The sequence below is a fragment of the Melospiza melodia genome, unplaced genomic scaffold (assembly GCF_035770615.1).
Source record: "Melospiza melodia melodia isolate bMelMel2 unplaced genomic scaffold, bMelMel2.pri scaffold_234, whole genome shotgun sequence".
NCBI classification, from domain to species: Eukaryota; Metazoa; Chordata; class Aves; order Passeriformes; family Passerellidae; genus Melospiza; species Melospiza melodia.
The window spans coordinates 57,343-64,402 of NW_026948561.1; the positions used below are offsets into that span (position 1 = coordinate 57,343).

General features: G+C 44.5%; 1 long non-coding RNA gene across 3 annotated transcripts; it reads left to right on the forward strand.

Annotated features, from left to right (window-relative positions):
• Nucleotides 1–263: 263 nt before the first annotated feature.
• LOC134433673 (uncharacterized) lies at nucleotides 264–4,496 on the forward strand. Of its 3 annotated transcripts, none has more exons than XR_010031674.1 (7): nucleotides 264–543; nucleotides 1,073–1,137; nucleotides 1,757–1,820; nucleotides 2,510–2,585; nucleotides 2,707–3,016; nucleotides 3,357–3,474; nucleotides 4,069–4,496. It is a non-coding gene; the product is annotated as an uncharacterized LOC134433673 (long non-coding RNA). The 3 variants fall into 3 exon arrangements; XR_010031675.1 differs by having other exon boundaries at nucleotides 4,135–4,496; XR_010031676.1 differs by having other exon boundaries at nucleotides 2,707–2,966.
• The last annotated feature ends 2,564 nt before the right edge of the window (nucleotides 4,497–7,060 follow it).

Genomic DNA, 7,060 nt, shown 5'->3' on the forward strand with positions numbered 1-7,060 from the left:
GCGCAGCTGCCGGCGCCTCTCCCGCGCGGGACAGCGACGCTGGAGGGGCGCAGCCTCCGTCTGGCCGCCCGCCCGGAGCTGAGCAGCGCGGAAGGAGCGTCCGCCCGGTTCCTCGGCCGCACTCAGCGGTGCCGGGGGCGGGGGCGCTGCCGCCCGCCGATGGCGGAGGGCGAGGCGGTGCTTTGCTGCCGCGGGCCGGGAGCTGCAGGAGCCGCCCCGGGCGAGCGGCGCCGGGCGCTGCCGCGGTCCCGGTGGGGCGGCCGCCCTCGGGCTGGCGGAGGCGCCGGAGGAGCCCCCGAGCTGCAGCCGTCTCCCTCGGGCTGCTGCCGGTGCTGCGGGCGGAGGCGGCTCCGCCGCGTGTTGGGCGCTGCGAGCAGGGAGCGCTGCGGTATCGCCGGCATGACGGGGTTGCTGCCTGCGTTAGTGCTCGTGGCTCTTTGTGCCGTGACAGCGGATGGAGCGGCGCTGAGCGGTAAAGCCAGAGATGGCCGGGAGAATGCCCAGCGCAGGGAGCGGGCGGGCTGTATGCTTCGGATGGCACAGGTGCGAGCTGCAAAGTCACCCCCCCTTCCGCCCCTGCCCTCCCGAGCCCCAGGGAAAATGCTTTCCAGCATTGTCGAGCTTCTGAAAGACAAAACTTGTGATCTGACACTTGCATCCAGAAAAGGTTTCTGTCTAGATTAGCAAATGCCTCAATTGTTCTTGGTTACATCCCATGACTGGTTTTAGGCAGCGACTTTATAATGCTTTTAGGATTTTCTTGTACAATGGTGAGAAAATAGGCAGGTCTGATAGTGGTTTCACTTTTTGTTCTACTTCACGTTCCGTAAGATTCTTTTATGCAAGCACTTGTTTTAAAATTCTACTGTAAGCGTTTATGGTTCACTTTTTTTTTCTTTGCAGCACCCGTGACTTTTTTTTCCCTCTAAATCAGGAGTAAATATAGCTGAGTAAAATTACCTTGATTTTCTTCCTTCTTTTTTAACTGAATTGTTTTTATTAAAAATCCTATTTGAATATGTAGAAAAAGTGGGGATGTCTTGTAATATATCGTAGCTTTTCTTGTTTACAGGATACTCAGAAAATATGTCTCCCTTAGAGTCCCACAGAAACGTTCTCAGTGCGATCTCTATCAAGGTATGTATTTACAAGTAAGTGGTCTCTTTAGATATTGGCCTGTGAATTACCTTTTCCTGTAATACAGAGCTTGCGTTCTGTGGGTTATGATAAAGCTGTAAAACATGTCAAAATGGTTTTGCAAGTCTGAATCGTTGAAGGCAGCAAGAAGTGGATTTAGAGCCTGTTCTTGAGCAGACAAAGGGAAAAAGTGTGGCTTTGATGCTGAACTTGTCATTTTTCATTTGACTTGTCTTGCATTATTTAAGAGTAGAGAGAACTAGAAAAAGAGAGAAATCGAATTGGTTCTTGAGCACTCCTCAAATGCTCACCATGATCCAGTGTAGAGCCGAAGGGAAGGGTGATGGAACAGAGCTCTGTGCTTTAGAAGGAAATAAATTTAAAGCTGACCTCCGCACAGAGTCTCACTAACTTCTGTGGTTTTAAAATACAAGATAAGTTTAGGAAGTGTTGGAAGTTAGTGTTTTGGGAAAGAAATGGCAGTTCCACAGAACATTCCATTGAACAGAGGCTCTGGGAACGATTCATGTTGTAAGTGCTGTCACTGCAATCAGTTGGTGGTTCAGCCTTGAAACGTGCACCTGGCCTTCTATAAAGCACTGTTTTGTTTGCCTTTCAGTGCTATGAGTCTTGATCAATTGGAGAAGAGCCCAAGAGAAATTTTTCATCCCTTGATATAAAAGGTAGGAAGTGACTTTTTTGGTTTGGTTCTTTTTCTTTATTATTTTCTGGAAATAAAAGTAATTAAGTATAGGTACTACTGGTTTGTTTCTTCCAGTAGCAGGTGATAATAATAGTAGTAGTACTAGTAAAAATCATAATAGAAATAATAACAATAGTAATGTAATACTACTTAAACTGTCTTTATCCATTGGACTGGCCATTTCAAATCAAAACTTCTAAACACAAATCAAACCATCATCCTTGTAGAATCTTTCACAGCAGCGGGCTAAAGATCCTGGTTTTGTTGACAGCATTTATTGGTTCTGGAAGAACAAGAGGGAAGTACAAGCCTAACTACTTCTAGCTCACAGACCCGTCCAGTGAACCCAGCTTTGTGTTTTGGTGGGCTTGTGATGACTTTGAAATCAATTGCTCATTCCAGTAAAAAAAATTCATGTTTTTTTGAACGTGACAGCAGAAATAACTTTAGGCACCAACTGAATAATAATAGATCACCAGTTTAAGTTAAAAATTCATGCTATACTATCAAAATTTAAAGGTAAATTATTATGTATTAGGTGATGGTATAAAGTGTATGTTCTAATGTGTAATGCAAAGATACATACGTACCTGAAAGTCCTTAGAGGAAACAAATTTTTATGTCTGCTGTTTGATTATTTACCATACGATATTTGGTTTCATTTCCCAGGAATCAGTGAATTTTAACTTTGGAGTCCCCTATGCTAAGGATGCTCAGCTTACAGGTGATGAAATGTTCAGTAATGGTGAGTTTTTCACCTTCTCTTTAATTGCTATGCTGATCTGAATAAGAAAAAAAAAAAACAAAAGCAAGGGAAAAAAAAGGATGGTTTATTATCTTTTACGCTGTTATGTTTGTTTCCTCAGTATTTGCTGCAGCTCTGCTTACCCAAGCTTTGGGTTCCTTCTGTCCCACTGGGAGTTGCCCAATTTGGTTGCATCTGGTGAAATTCACCCTGAGACCTTACAGAACCAGCTCCAACTACATGAGAGCCATTTGCAGTTCTCTCCAGACGCCTGGAGAATGGGCGACGTTTCTGAGGATCCGGCGAGCGTGCTTCTGTCAAAACTCAGTCTGTGAAATTCCTGGGGAAAACCCTTCTGTGTCCTGAAGGGTTCAAACTCTGGTGAGGATCCAGTTATCAGGTGCTCACCTGGATGGTTCCAGCTGCCAAAGGTAACACTTGTACTCTTGCCCTGTAGTTTACATCTATTGTATTTTTGTTATTTTGCAAGATTTTTTGTCTTTGCAAAATACTGTGCATTTCACTCTTTGGAACCTCTCAGATGGTTCTTTGGTGCAGCACCACCCCAGGGGACACTTGGCTGCTGTCCTGAAGGGGTTGGTGGCTAGAATTGTAAATCCTGGAGAGTTTGTGAGTCTTCTGTCCCCAGGGAGGTGTCATGCTTTGTTTACTTTTGTTCTGTTGGTTAGGCGCTGCTTCTCGTTGCAAGTATGAATTTCAAACTGCCCTGTTCTTATTTTAACTGTTTTCCTGGTTCTCTCCGCCCGGCAGGGAAAGACTCTCGTGTCCTTGTCGTCGGGCTCGGTGCTGTCCAAGAAGATACGGGGACTAAAAAAATCATAAGAAGCAAAATACGACTGCAGGGAAAAGAAGCTGGAGAGAACAGAAGGTGATATTGTTATCCTTACCCTGTATTAGAGACATCCGCTGCGCTTTGATGCTGGCAGCTGCCAGGGGCTTGTTAGCTCTTTGTAGGCAGGTGTAGGTGTTCACTTGTAGTTTTTTTCTCTGGACAAGTCAATTCAAACTTTGCTAAGCTTATATTTGCAGATTACTCTCTAGCACAGTCCAGCATGACATTTTTGAATGTTGTAAAAATACCATGTTACTTGGAAATTGCTAATGAAGAGAAGCTTTAGGGGAAGATAAGATTTCAGGGTTGGAAGTTGTGAGAAGAATTTTGTGGGGATGTTAGACTGAAGTAAAGCACACTTGAAGCTGGACTGGCATGCTGGCAGGTCCCCTATTAAACAGTAGTGCTGAGATTAGCCTGGGGGTTGCCCGTTGTTTCTGTAGAAATCAATGTTTCCTGGTCTTCAGAGGGAAGCTGCTTTGAAAAGCTGGAAGGTGCAGCATGCTGACAATCCCCGTGCTTTGGATTAAAAGTAGATTTCAGAAGGGTCCTAAGCTTTTGTCTTTTCCTAGAAGTCGATGTAATCCTATCGAGGAGTTTTTAATTCTGTGTTGCCATGTCATCCATCAGAGCCCTGTTGTACTAATCTTCATACAAGTACAAAACAACAAATCAGACCCTGTCCCAACCACTTAGAGCCCAGAACACGATTTCCTCGGGCTGCCATTTGTGTGCCATCGGTACTCACCGTGGAAGGGAGCTGGGGATTGTTGCAGCTGTTGGGAACGAACTGCTTCTCGTCACACAGAAATGGAATTGGGACGACGCCTCGGCCAGCCCCTCTGTGCCATCGTCTCCTGAATCTGCAGCAGAGCAGTTCCAGTCCATCCGGGCACGTGTAATCCAGTTCCTGATGATCTGAGCACACAGAGCAGCGCTCAGCTGCTGTGGGGGGCTCAGGGAGGGCAGAGTGTGCATTGTCATCTTCCTGAACCTACAGACAAATCAAAGTGAGAAGCCACAGCGTGGAAATCAGTCACATATATGCTAAATAAAACTTGCAGGTTGTTTTTAAGAATTGTTGTTGCTTGTTCTTTGTTGTGCTTCAGTGCTTAGAAAACCTCCCTTTAAAATCAGTTAAATTCATCAGTTGAACCTTTGTTTGCAGACCTTCACTGAGCAGAATTCATTGCTGACTCAGTGCACGCTGTGCCGGCCTCCCGGGAGTGTGAGGAGCTCATGTGTGCTACTTTTTGCTTTAGGACGCTCTAAGGTATTTATTCCTTTTGGGATACATGATGAGAATTCCCAAGAGAGGTAGTTATAAAGTATGACATCGGGAAAAAACCTGTGTGGTTGGAATGTTGTTGCTGTCAAAAGTTAATTTTTTTTTAGCCAGTAGTTAGCTTTTTGCTTTATTTTTGTGGTATCAGTATTTTATTGTTTAAAAAATTGCTTCAAAATAACTTCTGTGGCTGGCCATCAGTACCTTGTTCAGATTTGCCTATTTGCTTGTAGCTAAAATGTTCACGTCTTGTTTATCATTCTATTTAAGAAACTGCTGCCCAGCCAACTAATAACTGAATATCTATCTGTCTGGGACATGGGGAGAGGATTTAGGTAATATCTTTGTTTCCAGAAAAGAGTTGTAGTGTAGTTTCTAAATAGAGGAGAAGAGGGTGAAGACTCTGGGCTCTGATGCCGTTGGGGCACCCCAAGGTCCCCAGGAGAGGGAGCCCCACTGGGGTGCAGGAGCAGATGTGTTCTCATGTAATATAGAATAAATTATAAATATAAATATGAAAATTATAAATATGAAAATATTTTTTAAAATCGTTACATAAAGCAGGCTTTTTTTATTTGTCAATAGGCAGGGTTTTGATTATAAAAATTATAAATACAAATAATATGAAGGTAGAAATGTAAGTATAGGAATATATCATAAATAAATACAGATATATATATATATATATAAAAAGTTTAAAAACAAGAAAAAATTAGTTGTAGCAGTAGATATGATACATAAATAATAATTTAAATCCATTTCTAGAATTTTATGTATATTATATGTAATTAATAATACACTGCATCAAAAGAAACTAACTATAAATGTGCGTATAATTATACTAAGTATAAAAATATTTCAATATCGTTTGAAAGAAGGTGGTTTTTTGTATTTATTTGGCTAGAGATGGGGGTTTTATTTTGAATAAAAGAAATATTATAGAAATATAAATCTAAATATAGAAATATACAGTCAATATAGAAAGATATTTATAAAAACACGAACGAACGACGCCGCCTTCGGCCGAATGCAACGAGCTCAGCCGAACCAAGGCGAGACCGGCCGAACCTGACGGCCTCGAGCGAACCGAGGCCAGGCTTGCGAGGCTGCCTGAACCGAGCCGAGCTCAGCCGAACCGAGCCCGCTGCTCTCGTGCGCGCTAATTAGCGCGAGCGCGGTCACAGCCTAATGAGCTCCTGCGGCACGCCGCGCTCCCGATCGTGTCCGTGCGATGGCCGGGCCGCCCGCGGGACGCGGCAGCAGGAGAGCCCCGAGCCGGGCGAGTTTAACGTGAGGCGCCGCCGCTTGCCCGCTCTCAGGGAGCCGAGCGGAGTCGCGTCGAGCGCACTGAGCGGCTCCGAGTTCGGCCGAAGCGAGGCGAGCCGAGCCGCGCCGAACGTACAGAGCGGCTCCGAGTTCCGCCGAAGCGAGGCGAGCCGAGCCGCGCCGAGTGCGCTGAGCGGCTCCGAGTTCTGCCGAAGCGAGTCGAGCCGCGCCGAGCGCAGAGAGCGGCTCCGAGTTCGGCCGAAGCGCAGAGAGCAGAGCCGCGCTGAAGAGGCGAGTACAGCCGAATGCAGCCGACAATAGCCGAGTTTAGCCGAGCAGCTGTGAGCCTTGAGGTGAGCGTGCATCATTGCCGGTTTGGGATTGAGTGAAATGCACTAAGGAAACCAGCTTTGGGGAGGGAGGCAGGGAAATCCTCTCTTAACGTTTACCAATTCTTCCGTCAAACTCATCACGGCAGCACAGCGTGAAGACTGAAAGTGTAAGAAGATGTGGAGGGAAACAGAGAATCTGACAGGAGCATCGAACGCACAAGTGCACGAATTTTGCTTTTTGCTTGGATGTAAATTCAGAAGTTTTAAGGAATTTGGGAAGAAGAAGGGACATTTCAGAAGAAGAAGTTGTTGTTGTTACAGTCCTGGCAAAATCTTTTGTTCTAGCTAATAAAAGAAGTTAGTTTAAAAAACAAAAAAAAAAAAAAAGTGGTTTTTTTTTCTTCACTGTTATATTCATTGGTGGTATATGGTGTGTTGTTTTATTTCTTGGTGTTATTAACTCTGTGTAAATTGTTTTTTGCGTGAAGCTAACTTTGGATGGGTTGTTTTGTATTTGAGGTAGGATTAATTTCAATAGGTTTCTTTCATAGACTTCTGATAGGTATTACTGGGATTTTGGTTTTGTTTACTGTATGCATAAACATAGAGATTTGGTAGGGCCAGCTGGGCTGCTGGAGTTTTGGGTGTGAATTTATTAGATGGCTTTTGTTAAACACAGAATAATTATAGAAGGTAACAGCAAATTACTCAATTACCCAATTTATCCAGCTAAGTAACC